The 17647-nt window shown below is 40.7% G+C and overlaps 1 protein-coding gene across 1 annotated transcript in view; it reads right to left on the bottom strand.

Annotated features, from left to right (window-relative positions):
• pde4d (phosphodiesterase 4D, cAMP-specific) overlaps nt 1-10053 on the bottom strand; it is a 160228-nt gene extending 150175 nt beyond the window's left edge. The window contains exon 1 of the mRNA XM_046387674.1: nt 9792-10053. The gene's annotated coding sequence lies outside the window, so the exon portion shown is untranslated. The remainder of the gene's footprint in view (nt 1-9791) is intronic.
• Nucleotides 10054-17647: the final 7594 nt, after the last annotated feature.

The following is a 17647-nucleotide window of genomic DNA, read 5'->3' on the forward strand; positions in this document are numbered from 1 at the left end:
ACTGGAAAAATACAAATCATACTACATTGTAAAGCTTACTACAATTAAATTCAAGCCATAAGGTGGATGCATGAAAACAATGTGCTGCTCTGCTTTGAACTACCAGCAGAGGTCCCCAGAGAGCCTCTGCTGCTTCTCTGCCTCACACCAAGTTAATCCAAGTCATTCTCGAGACCCTTTTTGCCCTCCACTGTGGTGAAAACATGCTACAGAATTAGACATGATTTTTCATCCACAGACACATAATAAACTAAATAAAACTGACTAAACTAAATTTACAGTATACATTGCTTACACTGCAGCTGGTACAATACTGTATATAGACTATTTATTGTTGATCCGATAAAAAAAAAAAAAAAAAAAAAAAACACTGCACAGTTTTAAGCATTTGCATCGTTCTCTTTTTTTATCTTGAATTGACAGCCTTTTTTCCCCTCGCTGTTTCACACTCACAAGGCATTGTCTACAATCCCGTTGCTAATACACATGGCCCGCTATGGCCTCATGACATCATTGACCCAAGGCAGGAGTAGGCCCCGCAGAGCTGGGGATGAGTCACTCCCATCCGTACAGCCCAGCAGAAAACAGCAGGCACACAGTGATGAGCAGAATCCCATCCTGCATCTTCCCCATCAGATGTGATTCAATATGGACACTGATGACTGACTGAGTGCAGACTGCAGTATCTGTTCATGTCAAGCGGGCACAGCCTGTCTTAACGGCTTCTTTCTATCTAACGATCCAGCTAGTTAGAGAAATATTGGCAGTGTAGTTAATGCTGCTGTCCCTTGCTAGTCCTGATATATTAACATAAACTTAAGAAAATATGCCACAAAAATGAACACAAATGCAAAGACAGATGTGTTTATGTTGGGCTCTGAAATGAAGAAGAGCAACATGAATTACAGTTAGTCAAATAAGCACAGTTTGCTTATTGTAACTTAAACTCAAAATGATATTGATTGCCCTGCAGCGTCATTGTGTAACAAACAGAGTTTGACTTACTTTCCAATGTATTGTTTGTTTATTATTACTCACAGTACACAGTCTTACAGTGTTAGGAGGTTTGCTGCACACATGCGCACACACACACACACACAAATGCACACACTGAATAAAACCCCTGACGCTGTGCCCAGACACATTAGAATATTTTTACTCAAGACACGATACATTTTCTCCCTCGGTACAATAGCTTCAGCTCCTGTGAATGTGTCTGCCCTGTTGGTGTTACACCTTCTCTCTTCCACAATATTTTAACAGACAGCATTTCTTCCATATGAATAGACAAGCCAGTCCGAACACAGTATTCAACACAGCTACAGAAAAGAGCAATTAAAGTGTTCATGCATATATGCTGTGAGCATGTATGTAGTACTTTGTCAGAACTGTAATCTAGCAAATATTGACATAACCTTTAATTGACACTTGGAGTATTACCAGTATATATGCAATTTTCCTCTGTCACAAAAATGTGTAAATTTTAATTTGTCATTTGTTAATTTATAGCTTTTTGTTACACTTTCCACAAAGTTTCATTCTAAACAAAACAGCTAATCCAAACTAAACTCAGCAGTCTGAGTTTAATGTGTGGTTAATTTAGCTAAACTTGCTAGCTGAGTGCATCCCACAGTAAAGCTCACTTCAACATTATGGGTGTCTGTTTCATCACTGTCTTACCCTGAGCCTGATGAATGGTTCTTATCTGTTAGCACGTGTGCACGCCGTGGGGAGACTGGCCTTAGACGTCTACGAGCAGAGCCTTGAGGTACGGGTTGGCGGACCATGTAGGATGGAACAATATGACTTCCTGCTAACACCAAAGTTGTCTAATTAGACATGTTCTGTTATGGTTTGGCGTAGGATGTTTTCTGTTGTGCTTTTCTTTTTGTGCTCTCTCTGTTTCCTTCTCCATTTTCTGTTCCTTTTGCAGAGCCTGTGGGTGGCAGGGGGTGTGGCTGGCTCCACCTGTTGGCAGCTGAGGCACACCTGAGTTCTATCAGCCTATTAACTCCACTTTATAATAAGCTTATTCTACGCTCTACCTCTGTATGCTGTTTGTCAGAGTCACCTGGATTCTCCTGCCAAAGATCTCTTTCTGTCAGCCAGCTTTTGTTGATTAAAAGAACCTTTTGTTCCCTCTCACCAGTGTGTTTGTCTCTGCTTTGGGGTCCTGTTCTTAAAAGAACCTAACATGTTCTTCGTAGTCTTAGTAACTAGCCGGTTAGTGACTGTCTACAGTCTAAAATATCTTATGTTTCCTTCTGAGTTAGCTGCTTAGTTACTGTGTCCATCCCACAGCTTCACTAAGAGAACAGCTGTTACAAATTGGCGAGGGCTAACGTAATGCTATCTAAGTTAGCTCATAGACAGTAAATTACTCCAACCTGAAAGCCAACGCCTGTTACAAACATCACATGTGAGCATGGAGGCAATCCACTTTACCTGCTACAGTAGCTTGCTGATTATTTTACCTTCAGTCCCTTATCTTTATGGTATTTCATCTCTTACTGACCACTGTCATTGAAGTTATGTTCATTATTGTTTTCAGTTTTACATTTGCTTCCACTCTGTTTAGTTTGTTGATGTGCTAAACCATGGTGAAGACAGAGGGCAAGAGCAGCTTTGTTACGACAATAATAATGTTATATTCAAAGCCTGCTCTTCAGCCCCATTTTTGAGCAACATTCACTTTCATGTATGGGAGACAAACCTTTGCAGCAGATCATATGTAAAATGTTGTGCAAAATTCACTCTGTACAATTGTGTTCTGGCGCAAACGCACAAACAGAGGTGTATGTAGTAAATGTTATTGCCAGTGGAGGGGCTCGTTCCCCTGGGCAGCTTGCACGAACGTTACACAGGGTTAAGTTAAACAAAGCAGACAAACCAATCAGCTGAGGACAAGACGGCCAAAATTCCGCTGCTCTGAGGTGATATGTCATTTCTTATTTGTCGTCTTGTTATGTAAAGAAAACCCATCCTTTAAGGTTTTTGTTTAGCCTCGGATTACATGAGGAGAGCAAGGGAGCTGATTAAATATCTGTAATCTTATTTTTATAAAAACATTTCCAGTGGCAGAAACACAAGGAGATCAGGGCTGATTTCTCCGCTGAACCCCTGCGATGATCGGATTTGCCAGTTTGAAACAGCATCAAACCACAGAGAAATGCTGGCTGCTGTTGATGTAATACCAGACAACCATAAAACCCAATGTTTTCCAGCAGATATGCTTACCCAACTTATTCATCCAGAGAAAACATTCCTCGTTAATTAGGACTGAGCAGGATAGTCGATGTCTTGTTGATGCATCAGAGTCAAAGTAAAACAGCAGGACAGATTTATCACAAACTCTTGAATCCCCTCAATTATTATATGGAATTGGGGCATGTAATGTAAATAAAACCCTTAATTCACCCAGCGTTTTGTGAACAAGCCAGTGGTATAGTCCCTCGAACATCTCAAAGGCTCGTTTCAGTAGAATCTTCACTAACTCTATCACAGATGACCTTATGCAACAAAGCACACAGTGCATATGTATTCAGGAAAATAATGCATATCTTTCTATTATATTCAGTACAACTCATTGTTCAAAGGCCTGCAACTGTATAACTTGATCATTTGTTTGACTGATTTATGAGACAGAGCTGACTGCAAACCCATTTTTAAGCTGCAAATCAACATGTTACGATATATGAGATTAATTTAGGTCTGCCTGAGGCTTGTGAGCCGACATCCTTAGATGGTCACATGGCATTAGACCTCGAGACATTACTGAATGCTCTTCCACCCACTGCGGTGAGGGATGCAGAGTGTGGGAGTGAGAAAGCAAAATAGATAGTGACGTTTTACTACATTTATCTAGTTTGAACCTGAAAACAAATGAAATCTAGCAACAGTAGTAAGCAGCCATAAAAACAATGCACCCTTCAACTCTACACTCTGCCCTGCTTGATTACTTTTCATTCAAGGGAACACTTCTCAGCATCCAGATAAATAACAGATAAACAGGAATATGAGGAGGATAAGAATATGATGAGACATTCTGATATCTGTAAGTGATGAGCAGTTATTGGCACTGTATTACTGCACTGCAACCATCAGGTTATGTGGTATGACATCATAGCTTCCACATCCAAAAAGTGTGTAAAACATTTGATGGCGAACAAAATAAATATGCCTAATTTCAGACAACTAAAACTGAAATATTTAATACACAAATGTAGAACACATACCACATGCATAGCTAATATTTAGTGTATGGAGGCTTTGACCCCAGCCTGGTATCATAGTTCATCTTCCAATTCCAAGGTTCGTTATGAACTATAACCATACAGAGCAAAGAATCATGTGATGTAGCACTGAGCATAAATCACACCAAAGACAACCCATCTGCTATTAATCAGATATTATTTTGGGTGTTTTTGGATCAAATGTTATTTTTGTGACCCTTCTGTCTGATCCGCGGAAGAACCGCAATGAATGACTAATAGATGTCCATGCAGGTGTTGCATGCTGCAGCACCCTGATATGATTCAGCCATCAAGCATACTGTGGCTAAGGAGAGGGCAAGAGGGGGGAGACAGGAGGGTGTGTGTGCCAGGCAACACTTTAGAGAAGGGAGCAAAGTGAGGTTGTCCTCTGAAATGTCATCTAGTGCTCACTAAATAACACAGCTGAATTTGAAAACTTTTGACAATCATACAGTGACAAGTGAGTAAACCAAAACAAAAATGTGGGTAAATGCCATTTATAAAGTATGTAAAACGGTACATAAAGGGCATTTACCTGCATTTACCTCCACCACAGCCTTACACACAATTAAAAGATAAGTAATATCAGCCAATATAGAAAATAAGTCCATATCGAAAACCAGTAAATATGTAGATGTCATCAGCTTCAAAGCAATCAAAAGCAGCTGCCAGTAACTGCAGAGGTATAACAATAAACCTATTCAGTTGAATTAAATTATCAACTGGAGATTTTCAAAATAAAAAATCAGCTGAGTGTAACATTACAAACGCCTTCCTGGAGAGACTGTCTGAACATGCGTTCAGTTATTCCCACATTTAAACAATCATCACATCTTGTTCCTTTCACTGACAGAGGGTTTTTTATCTCGCCTTCAGCGTTTGTCTTTTCATGTGAGTGGACAGCGTGAGATATGAGCTAGTCCTTTTCGATTACCCCATCCTTAATTCAGGAGAGACAAAACTTAAGTCAACAAGGTTGGAAAGTACAGGAAGAACACAATTAATCTTCCGAAAATGTCCTGCGGCAGAGTAAAAGACAGAGCACATCCCACCTTACTGAAACAAAAGGATCTGTGTTTGACATTGCAAGCAAATCCTGCCTGAGCTAATGTTAGCTGGCTGGCTTCACTCCACTCACAGACCAAGAAGGATTCTTATGACCTGAAAGGAAAGAACAATAATACAGAACACATCAACAGTTACCTTTGTTTTAATATAACTGTAGCTAACTAGCAAGTCATCTCTTCTGGCAAGAAGGCACATGTAGTAGATGTCATTCAGAAATAAAGGTGGAGGCTCAGTGTAAATATCATGATTACGCTCAAACCAATCCTTTTTCGAATTTGTTGCTTGAAAAAAAAAAAAAAGTCAAACAATCCACGTGCCAACCCTACATTTATTCTTCCCTTCCTTGCACAAACATTAGCTGTCAAAGGCACTTAACTCTAATAACTCTGTGGTGTCTGCACACCCCAAGCAATGCAATCAGTTCTCAGTGAGAGACAAGTTGACATGTTATAGTGCAACTCTATCCAGTTGTTTGACTCTCTGTGGTGAGACTGGAACAGTCATTAAATGCTGAATACGCTCATGTAGTCTGTTACAAGCTGTGTTGCTGGGGTTTTTTTTCACTATTGTATATTATAGTCATGGGGTAATGCTGGACAGACACTGTGTTTGTGTGTGTGTGTGTGTGTGTGTATGACTGCGAGAGAAAAGTAGGGGGGTTGGGTTTCAAGGAAAACATTGTCACAGTATGCAGAGGCACAAAGCTTTTCTAGACTTTTGTGTACATCTTGAGAGCCTTATTGCCCTGACACGGTCTAAACATAGAAAATGTCAACAGCTGTTTACGGAAAGTTTTCTTCAGCACAGGAAAAACAAAGTATTTTCTATTTGTCAAACAAAGCACCAGGATGTGCCGTGCGAGAGATGACCAAAAGATGACCAGCACATTCCATCACTCTCTCGAGACAGTATAAAGCCCCCCCACCCATTCCGCTCACAATCCTGGCCCAGGCAGATCCCAAATCACTAGCTGTGCATCTTTAAAAGTAGAGTAAGCCGCTTCTCTGTATTGAAGAAAAAAAAATAACAAACACAATGACAGGATTTCCAGTGTAACATGGGGACAGGAAAGTACAAGTGAACTTGAAACCCCAGCTCTTTCTCTCTTCTTCTTCTTCTTCTTCTTCTTCTTCTTTTCCTCTCTCATGTCCCTTGGAGGTCATTCTTCCTGTCTAACGTAACAAAGTCCTCACACACAGATGCTGCAGCAGAGGGATTCTCTCAAGTATCGTCATCTGTTTCGTCAGTCCCTGCCCTGCATACGCTGGTGTACAAGACACAACTTAAAGGCTAAATCTGATCCAATGCTGACCATAACAATGTGACTTCATAGTAAAACGTCGCGTTTTGGTTCCTTTGATACCATCCAGCTGCGCTGAAGGTCAGCTTTTATTAGGCTCTACAGAGAGGGAGACTGAGAGGGAGACAAATTCATCTTTTTGTGTCTTTTCCTCTGTGCTCTTTTGGACACATCTGTGTAACTCATTATGTGTCATGGGATGGTTCTAAGGCATGCTTATGGTGCTGCCTTGCCAGTACATGCAAAGGGCAAAGACTCCATTAAAGGTTCAAAAGCCACACTTATCCTTGGATTTTGTATTGAACAGCACATCTGTCATCTATTCATGACAATATTGCCAAACATCCGTAGACAGGGAACATCTTTTACCTCAGCAACTCCATTCCTGACCCCATTCAGCGTGCCTGACCCCGCAGCCTCTCTCCTGTCGCTTTTAAGATAAAAACAGATGTAAAAGTAATAGATGAAGATACCTTTCAAGCATCTATTTAAAAGGAATGGACTTCAACAATAAATCAGCAAGCCCAGTAAATTACATTACATTACATTAAACTTGATAGCCGAGCAAAGTCCCAAAATGACCCCTAAAAGCCCAAAGTACACAAAGACTTTCCTTCCCATTATTATGGGAACAGAGTTTCCAGATACTTAAATGCCTTTGGCTCTTTTTTTTTTTTGTCTTTTGCTTCCTTATCTGTGTTGGTGTGTGTGTGTGTCTGTGTATGTGTATGCATATTGCAGTCCTCCTGCACAAGAGGTTTAGACGACTTTTGCATGCTCTCCCATGCCAGAATAACAGAGGAAAACAAACACTGCCTTTATTACAGTAATGAATATGCTTTGAGAAACAAATTATATGATTTTTCCATTAACTCCCAAGCATTAAATGTCAAGAGTGGCTCAAGGAAAACTGTGACATTTGACTTTGCTGGCACCAAACACCGCAGTCTTCTGCTGTTTCTTGACCACTGAATCTTGACCCCTGGAAACTCAGGACGGCTGTGTCACTCATTTTATTACTCGTAGCTGCTCTTGCTAACAGAGCCACGCACTTGAGTCAAGGTCTTCACTTTCAGTTTAGGTCTAACAGCCAGTGGAGGATTTATGAATGCAGAGTACATACAGACACACACAGCTACAGAGACTGATAAGACATCAGCACCAGTGCAGGTGCTTTTTATCTCTGTGCAGTCCACACAGACTACATTGAGCCAAGCTCATTAAACTGCACTCCCGTACACTCACATTGGCAAGAAGCAGCACTCATTCAGAAAAAAAACCCTTGGGGCAACATAAAAACAAGGATACAAACAGAATTTTTTAAAGAGGATAAATTCAGCTTGCGCTTTGTAATTTCCTCTGATGGTTTTAAAGTTGTCATTGTCTGGCGGTAAATGCTTCATCACTGAATTGGAACTAAGGAGGAAGAGCAGAGCACTAACACTCAGTTTAGGTCAGAGCCTCTCAGCTTGTGACCACAGCCTCTATCTCAGTGCTCAGGTGATGCACAGGTGAAACAATAGGCTCAGTGTGCCACTCTCATCACACAGATTCATCCACATGGAGGTGGAGTGCAGCACTTGCTGGCAGTCTGACAATATGTATTTGCATAGTAGAGGTCAGGTACAACACAAGGCTCCCTGTGTTTTACACTGCAATAAAGAAGCTCAGAGACAAGCAGGCTGACAGACACGTAAATATTAGAACCTGTAGGCTCATTCCACTGCTTTGAAGCAATAAAGGATAGCAGAAAGCATCTTTTTCTTGTTTCTGTCATATGCAGAATTTTTAATCTTTTTTATCTTTAGATGGCTTCAAACTGGATAAAAGAATGAAAAAGTGGATTGTAGAGCTGTCATGGCAAACAAAGTTCATAACAATCCTATTTGAGTCACAGTCTCCACCTGTGAGTGGGGGCTGAGAGATGAAACATAAACAGGTCCATATGTTTGTTAGTTCGTCATCTGGCTCAAAACTAAATCCTCCTGGCTCTAATTTGTAATGGCGTGATGTAACTTTTTATACTCAATCTTCCTGTGTTCATGCAAGTGAGTACACATCAGTACACTCCTTGTGTGCAACATTTGCAAAATTGTCCACTTCATGTCACAGCAAGCTGTTTTGATTAATTGCATGAGCATGTCTATGGAAATCAATGGAGCCCTTCTTTGACTGAGCAGCGGAGGTGATAACTCGCTCAGAGGGAACTGTGGGGAGTTACTCAGTCACATGTGGCAGTTGGACAAGGAAAACTCTGACACCTGGGAACCCTTCACACACCCTATTCACACACATTCAGTACATTCACACTGAAACATACACACTGACAGACACTGTTGTCACCTTCTATCTACTTCTATTGTCTATCTCTGCTTATCCCTGTTTGCCTTGCTCTCACTCTCCTCCCCTTGTTGCTGTTATAATGTCAAAGTTTAAAAAGGGTGTCAGGTCATACTTGAATTTATCTGTTTACATGGGAGTCAAATTATACTTTTGTTGATGATCAGAGACTCAAAGTGCTCGCAATTGGAATCCAAACAATGACTGAGTCACTTCTTGTTCCCTCTGAATTTACGATTGTGCGACTGCAGCACAATTTGGAGCAGGCCTATTTATAGCTGACTACTGCCACCACCACCCTGCAGCCTGAAAGTCACACCAGGAGATTTTGGGAGGGGAGTCCTTGAGCTCCTCTGTCAATGCGAGGCATTGCAGTGACAAGGCTGCTGATGAGGTCTGGACACTGTTAAGTCGCACTGCACTGTTCCCTGCCCTAACACACCAAGGCTGCATTCTTCAAAGACACAGAATGTAAATGCATACTCTCAGGAATCAAGTGCATGTATACACCTAAGTGCATGCACACCCATGCGTGTTATGTAAACACAAACGCAAACCATGTGCTCACAATTGCACATGCAAGCATACAACTTATAATTATATAAACAAGAGTAGAGAATTTATGTTAATGCATCTATGGTACGTGTGCATTTCTTATCATCTTATTATTTGTGCCAATGTTATTACTAGGACTGATGTGTTACCTTTGATATGATGTCTCACTTTTGCTCCAATTGTAAGTCCTCAGAAAGAAGAGCTACTGTACTACTGTTACAGTTCTCACTACAGAGGAGTGACAGGGTGGAAAATAGGGTAATATAAAAACTTACTTTATATCTTTTTGAGAAAGTTCCAGAAAGAGTTTATTTATCCACTCCAGGCTACCGTACAGCGTCCTCTGTCTGCTTTCTGTGAGTCCCAGTCAGACAAACCAAAACAAACAAAAGTATCTGGTCTGCATCTCTAACACAGCAAGTCCCACACTGCTGCTCTCTGATGCTCTGTGGAATAAGGAGCGAACTCTGTTCACAGCGCAAAGGCTCACAGCCAGTCATGTCAGAGCTGTTCCTGCCTCTTGGCCAATCACTTGCCTGCTACGCTCCAGCCTCCCACCTCCCTTCCTCCTCCTGCTCAAAGTTCCCATGGTTGTGGTCAAACTCGAGAGGAGAGAGGAGAGGAGAAGAGAGGGGTTTACAAAGGGTGGGGGGGTTTGACAAAGGGAGAAGAACTGCTGTAATATTGATATTATGGGGAATAGAACAGTTGTGGAAGCATTTCAATTAAGGAAGAATGACAAGCAGACAGAGAAACAAAACTGTAGAAACTGCGTAATCTAAAGGTTTGCCCAAGTTTTAAAGTTGGAAAATTGTCCTTTGACACTCTCATATCTGATCATTAAATAGGTCAGAAAAGTGTCCAGCAAGAGATGGTTTGCATAACTTAGCATAATATGGAAATGTCTACCTTGCCTCCGAAGGTAACAAAATCTTTCTGAAGTTCATTAACAAACATATTTTTATTTGTTTAATCACCACAAAAGCTGCAAGGTTATGTGCCAGACTATTTCTTGGCCTGAAGCAGTGACTTCGTGATTTCTTGTCAGGGCTACTAAATTGATTTTAATACCTTCAGACAGAGCCAGGCAAGTTGTGTCTGATATCACTCTTCATGCTAGGCTAAGCTAGCTGTCTCTCGGCTCCAGTCTATACTGACCAGTCAGATATGAGAGTGGTATCAATCTTCTCGACTTAGCAAGAAATCAGACAAGCACATTTCCCCTTTCAGGGATATGCAGATGAATGGCAGGTCAGTGAATCCTCAAATTATTTCCTTGTCCGACTTTACCAGATCTTTTCAAGACAAGATAATTGACTGTGATGTAGAGAGAAATAAAAATCTGAGCTATCTGTTTTGACATGTTTTGCTAAGGAGCACACTGACAAATGCACAGTTCCCACAGATGATGTGGCTCTCTCTTGACTCAGCAGCCACAGGGAATACAACATAACAGAGACGTGAACTGCAAATTTTCCTTGTATGCAACAATACACTGATAAGAGAGATATGGCTTGTGTTACAGAGCCAATAAACATTTATTTAGGCTCTGAAGCTACCAGTGACACACATTCTCGTTCTCATTCTCATTCTCTCTCTCTCTCTCTCACACACACACACACACACACTCAGACACATTTCTTTTTGTCCTGTGGGGACTTGAGTCATGGTGTGTGATTTTGACATTCAGGACTTTGAACTGCGACCGGGTTGTCTAGAACATTTGAATAAAGATCTGAGATAATATTAACAACAAAAAATAAAAAATTACATGAGGATGTGAGTGTGGTGTGCGGGAATAGCCATAGCTCAGTGGTAATAACTCATTGCACTGGACTGGTGAGCCTTTGAGGTGCAGGACGATGGATGTTTTCACCAAAGCTAGGTTAGGTGTCTCCTAAACCCTCTTGACTGGACAGGGAAGTACCAATCATCTCAGCCAACTCTGCCAGAAAGAAAAAATGTGTATTTAGCAGTTGTTGGTTTGGTGTTATTGTTAGTATTTTTCCACTGTCTGTTCTCCTCGTCTGTCTTCCTGTGTGCTGGTGTGTCTCACCGTTATCCTATCCAGAGTGGAGGTGGGTGGTCTCATCTCTCCTACCTGCATTCCTCTCAACTGCTCAGCTTTGAAGGCAATCATCCCCACCGTCTTCCTGTGGCTTATATAGACCGGGTCCTCCACTCCATCTTCACCAGATTGTCCCTGCAACTTTGTGGTATCACATTGGCGTCTTTATGCAACATTTATCATTTATCGTTTTTTTTTTGTGCCTCTAATTTTTGTCTGCCCTCTGCATTACCAGTTTTTCCTGTCTTCTCTCCTCTCTGTTCAGACACTCCTTTGTTTTCCAAGACCACATGCACTCACCTGACGCTCAACCCCTTGTGCTTCCTTTTACTGACTTTGTATTGTTTAAACATTTTGAGCATTTCTTCAGTATAAACTTTTGACTTTTAAGCTAATTTTTGGACTGGAGTGTTCTGCTTATGAGGATCCCTTTGTTGAAATATTAACAGCAAAATGCCAAGTATTTTCTTAAACTCAAGATCCACTTCCCCACTTAGCTTTTAACTTGTTGTCTTCCTCAGAGGAGGTGGTTGCAAGCTCCTGAAAAAACGTTATGAAATGGACTGGGTGTAAGCATGTTTTTGTAACAGCTGTATAACTTTCAGTCTGGAAGAGCTTAAAGTCTTCAAACAACCCTGGCGATGCCATAGTGTTATCATCTCGGATATCTCAGCTTGTATTTGGAGAATTTAAATGGAAAACAGAAAGCTTCTTGTGTGTTACAAACTGAGAGCAGACTGACTGAAGGACGTGGGATTCTACCAGGCAGAAAGGGTGCATTAGTGCATCATTGTATTATGGGAAGTGTATGAAATGCATATGCATTTCTGCAGCTTTACCTGTACAAGGGAGTAGATGTTAAGAAATATTTAAATATATATATATTATCTGTCCCTTGCAAGAGTCCCAACTTCATAGAATTACAGTAGTGAATTTTTGGAACACCCCTTTAAACTGAATTGGACTGCAGGTCAAAGTAAGTTCAGTCAGAGCACATGTGTATTTCCTTGGGTAATAAGGACTTCACTGTTATAGTACCTCAGGATTTATGTATCTGGTCACTCCACAATAAGACCCATGAATCAGTCCCATGAAGCTGCCAGAGAGAGCAATGCAGCGCTTGTGTAAAATTGCTATGTATGGCAAACATCAGGAATAATCAGATCAAATTAAAGTGTGTGTACTTCATGAGCGGCCCCCTCCTTCTCGTTCTTTCTTACATGTCTGGAACATATTCAGCTGAGGGTTTTGATTTGGACAAATATTCTCCAACACACTGTCCACGTTCAGAGTGTTAATTCAAAAAATGATGGCAAACAATAACTACAATAACAAGGACGAACAAAGCTCAAAGAGTCCATAAAACCTCACAACGCACTCAGAGGGATGAAATAGCAGGAAACAGCATCCGACAAACATAACTATGCTGTTGTCACTTGTGAGAACCTCTGAAAACACATTTTGAGGTAATGTTTCCTTTGCTACCTGAGTGAAAAGATTCACTTGCATAAATACACACTGAAGGTAATGTACCTCTTCCCTCATCCAAATATTGACTGGAACGATGAGCAGCTGTAACAGCCAGCCATTTTCACAGAGGTGACTACCTCTGCTGACCTTCTCATCCATCTCTGGTACAAGACAGAAGTGCAGTGAGCTCATTTGAGTCACATATTTTATCATCCAAGGCTGTGTGTAAAACAAACGATTAGTCAGTGGTAAAAGGTAAAAGGAACAGTTTTGCTTAATATTTACTTTCATGCTTCAGACTCAGATTAGAGGATTGATATCACTTAAATCTGTTGTTCCAGTATAACGTCTTTTAATACGAAGCTGAAGCAAGAAGACTTTTCTTAGGTTAGCTTAATGTAAAGACCAGAGACGGGATCCAAGTGGGGGAAAAAATGCCCAGCAGCACCTCTGAGGCTCATTAGCACACAGATTACATCTCATTTGTTTATTTGATTTTACTACACATTAAGTGGCACACTGTTTCATAGCCAGGAGCAGTGTCTTCCTGAAGTTTTGTCATTACTGTGAGGGTACTGGACAACATTCAAGATTCAATTTAACATTAGACCGATCCACAAAGAAACAGTCCTGCATAACCTGCTATAAAAGCTCATCTTCTCATTTTTAATTTCCCTCTTTTATATGAGTTAGACCTGTGGTAAAGGCAGATTTCTGTTTTCCCTCTCTTTCCAGTCTTAATTCTAAGCTAAGCAAACCGTCTTCTGGCTCCAGCTTCCAGTTCAACAGTCAGGTATCGATTCTGCAATGACAAACTATTCCTTTAAGGTGTAATTTTGCAATGAATGTCTGAGCGGTAAATTCAGTTTTATGACAGGAGGACCACCGAGCAAGAAGCAAGACAGACAGACAGGGATAGAGGCCGGCAGGCAGGCAGGCAGTAGAGCAGGCAGGCCTTGAAGGAGCAACCAGGCAAACAGGGATGTAGGCTGGGATTCAGCAAAGCGAGCAAGCGGAGCGCTAGTGTACGAAGCCCTGTGGCCCCAAGGCTCGGCAAACTCACAGGAGTGGAAGGGTTATGCTAATACTATGCAGAGGGTGTACTCTTTGTTCTTCTTTCATACTGCTGCATCAGAACATCATACACTGGGTAAACAGCAGGGAAATGAATGCAAATTTACATCTGTAATTTGTCAGACCAAAAAGAAGTAGTTTAGTCTTTAATCTGTAAATCCTGAAGGATGTAAGGCTGAAAATTCCTTGAACACATGAAAAATCTGTGAGCAGTCTACATAAATAGCCTTTCTTCACCAATTGTCCCTAAACAGATATGACAGCTTGCAGCAGAGGAGGCTGCAGCTGACACACACAGAGCAGACCAGACTCACTCTACTGAGACCTTACTGGAAGACAAGGTGGTGATCAATAAGTCGGCTTTGGGACAAATGATATACTGCAGCAGGGCAGATAAGTACCTGGGAAACATCCCTCGGTCCAAAACGCATCGTATTTGTTCCACTGTCGTGCATCCAGAGTTACTGCAAAAGCTGTTGACAGCAACCATCACAGAGGGGGGGAAATGATGTTCTTCACGGTGTGAGGTGTGGGGACTCACTGTTCTGCCCAAAGGGATAAACACACAGCTGAAATCATGCACTAGAGATGTAAAGGTGCAGGTCCACAGCAAGTCCACATTGCTTGGATAGTTGAATGCAGATTTTCATTGAAAAATGTAAAAAAAATAATAATAATAAAAAAAAAAAACACCATAAGGAAGATTTGAATGTGACAATTTGCTGCTTTTATCTGTGGCATTATTTAGACTTAATGCACTTTTCTCTGTCGTTTTGCAGAAAAAAAATCACTTGAGAGATGAATCAATAATTCAGCTTTAAACATTAGCAAAGAGAAAGAGAAATCTTGACACTGAAATCTAGATGTATTCTGCCTCAAAACATCCAAACTAACAGATTCATCTAAAAAAAAAAAAGATTAAAAAAATATAGAGTTACAGTATCTACGGTAAGACAGGCGCCTTATACAAATGCTTTGTATAGACAACATGTTGTGGCAGACTGTCTGTTTGTGGTGGCGTTGAACACAGAGACATGACGTCAAGGCACAGAAAAAACGATCTTCCTCCACCAACAAAAAAATATAGATCAAGTTTAATTTTACATAAGACTCTAATCAGGTCAACACACACAGACGTCTCCAATTTAATGGCACGATGAGTAAAAGCAGAAGCTGTTCAGGTGGAACAGTAAAGAATAGCACACTGGCGGCACATCACTTTTCAGCCACTCTGATCGCAGTCACTGTTATTTAAACTGTAATAAGCCAAATCATACTTATTTTTCCTTCTTCTTTTTAGCAGAATGGATCTTAATAGATGAAGAAAAAGAGACAGAGAAGGAGACAGAGGACGATTAGGATATTATTAGGGCAACCAAATACCCACAATTATCTAAAATACCAATAATTATTATTCTCAGAGAGCCATCTGCTCTCTGCTGACAGTCAGCAGTACACACACACACACACACACACACACACTGTACCCAGTTCTGCTCTTGGACTTAATAGACCACCGGGGCAACACTTTGCTCCCTGGAAGCTGTGGCTAAAATTCACTGTGCATAATCACCAAGAGGTTCAAGAGATGTGACCAAGCAGACAGCAAGCTCAGGTTTATAATGTGGAACAAGACAGTGCAAAGACTGAAGGTTTTGCTTCCTCTCTGCTCACTCTGTTCTCTCCAACACAGTCACTATTTTTCTGTCTTTATTGTTGTTCTTCACCAGAAAGATTCCAGGGGGCTGTCACCCTTCTGCAGGATAGAAAATCAGGAGACACACTGAGGTGGTCTGTCGTCACGCGTCACAACTAGTGCTCTTAAGCAAACAGACATGGTCAGACCAGTGTTGCATTCAATGTTGCCACTGCCTGGAAGCGTCGTGATCTGGCATATTAGTCTCCATGAAGAAAAGCAATTACGGCCTAAATTTTGTTTTTTCTTTCTCTTATCTGACATCGGCTTCTGCTGTGTGTTGTGACTCTCCCATTTTAAAAGCCCAACGAGCTACCATCACCACAGAGGTAGACAGCACCACAGTTTGTGATATTCTTTCATATTTCATATACAACTTTAAATGAGGCGTGGTGTGAAAATGGTGGCATCTTGTTTGGAGAGTCACAACTACTTTTAAACAAAAGGTGCAAAGTTGTGACGGTGAACCCCCCTTCAAGGTCAATTAATTACTCAATTAACTTACAATCTAAGTCAAAGCTGGACAAATTACATTTGTAAGTAGGCTATTCCAGCTAATCTGTTTCATCAGGACTGTGTGGGTGGGATTATTGAGTTTGAGTCTGATAGTTGCCTGACAACATAAACAAGAGCATGACATTTTTTATTGAAATGTTGCCAAAACCTGATTGGTGCTCAGAAGTACATCAGCCTCAAACTAATGAGAAAAGCCCGAATCCAGAAATCACTCATGTGGAATAAACAAAACGCCTTTCACTTTGGATGAAAATTTCATTGGTGAGAAACTGAAACTTTTGAGAGCATTCAAAAATCTCTTAATTTAACTAATTTAATTTTTTTTTTTTTTTTTGGAAAGGATGTTTTTTTTACAAAGGTTTTACAGCTGACTGATATAGATGAAATGCTTGAAATCAAATTAAACTGCACTGTAACACTAATGGTCCATTTAACATTTAAATGGATTAAAATGCAGAAAAAATGTCAATGCACAAATACAATTAGAGCTTGTTGAACTTATTTATGGATCACCGACAAACAGAGGACATAATCTTGGGATAAGAAGTTTATTTCCACTGTCAGACCTAATTGAAACTAAAGTTGCAACATGTCTACGTAATTAATTATAGTCTGAGGTAGCAAAATAGTTTGTCTGCAGTTAATGATCCTGATTTTATTGGATATATCAGAAGCAATTTTTCTTACAAACACAAGTGGATGGCAGCTGTTAGCAATTAGTCTGATTATCATTTTGCTACTTCTGCTGATCCTCATGAAGTAAATTTGAGCTAAATGTTCTGTGCAAATCTCAGATACAACTGAGATGTTTCTAACATTAAAAAAAAATACAGATTTTAAAATCATGTGGTTAAAGGCAGGAACAAATGCTGCCTCATTTGTGTTACACACATTCACAGTGATGTGCTGTCTCGCACATTCAGCCTGATAATGACCTAGTTATCCCTTCCTCTCCCACAGCAAGACCAGGGAAGGACCTGTGAGGGTGGCTCCGAGACAGACAGGGCTTGTTGGAACTCATCATGGTGGAGCGCGATCATCCATGCCCTCCAAGGATTGGGCTGGCCTGCTGCCTGCTCTCATCTTTCCATTCAGTTGCTTTTCAGCACTCATTTACCACATTATATTTATGTGGAAATCAGCGGACTTTAAACAATTTCTGTCATCTGTAGCCGTACTCATGTCAGCTTCCTTTTATACATTAAAGGCTCTCACATTTGCCATAACACAGCAGAGTGTTATTCAATAAAAAGCTCATGGGCTGTTGGTTGGTATCATTATGTACCACTTAAGTGCAGAAGGACGTA

This window comes from Scatophagus argus, chromosome 4 (genome assembly GCF_020382885.2).
Source record: "Scatophagus argus isolate fScaArg1 chromosome 4, fScaArg1.pri, whole genome shotgun sequence".
Taxonomy (NCBI): Eukaryota; Metazoa; Chordata; class Actinopteri; family Scatophagidae; genus Scatophagus; species Scatophagus argus.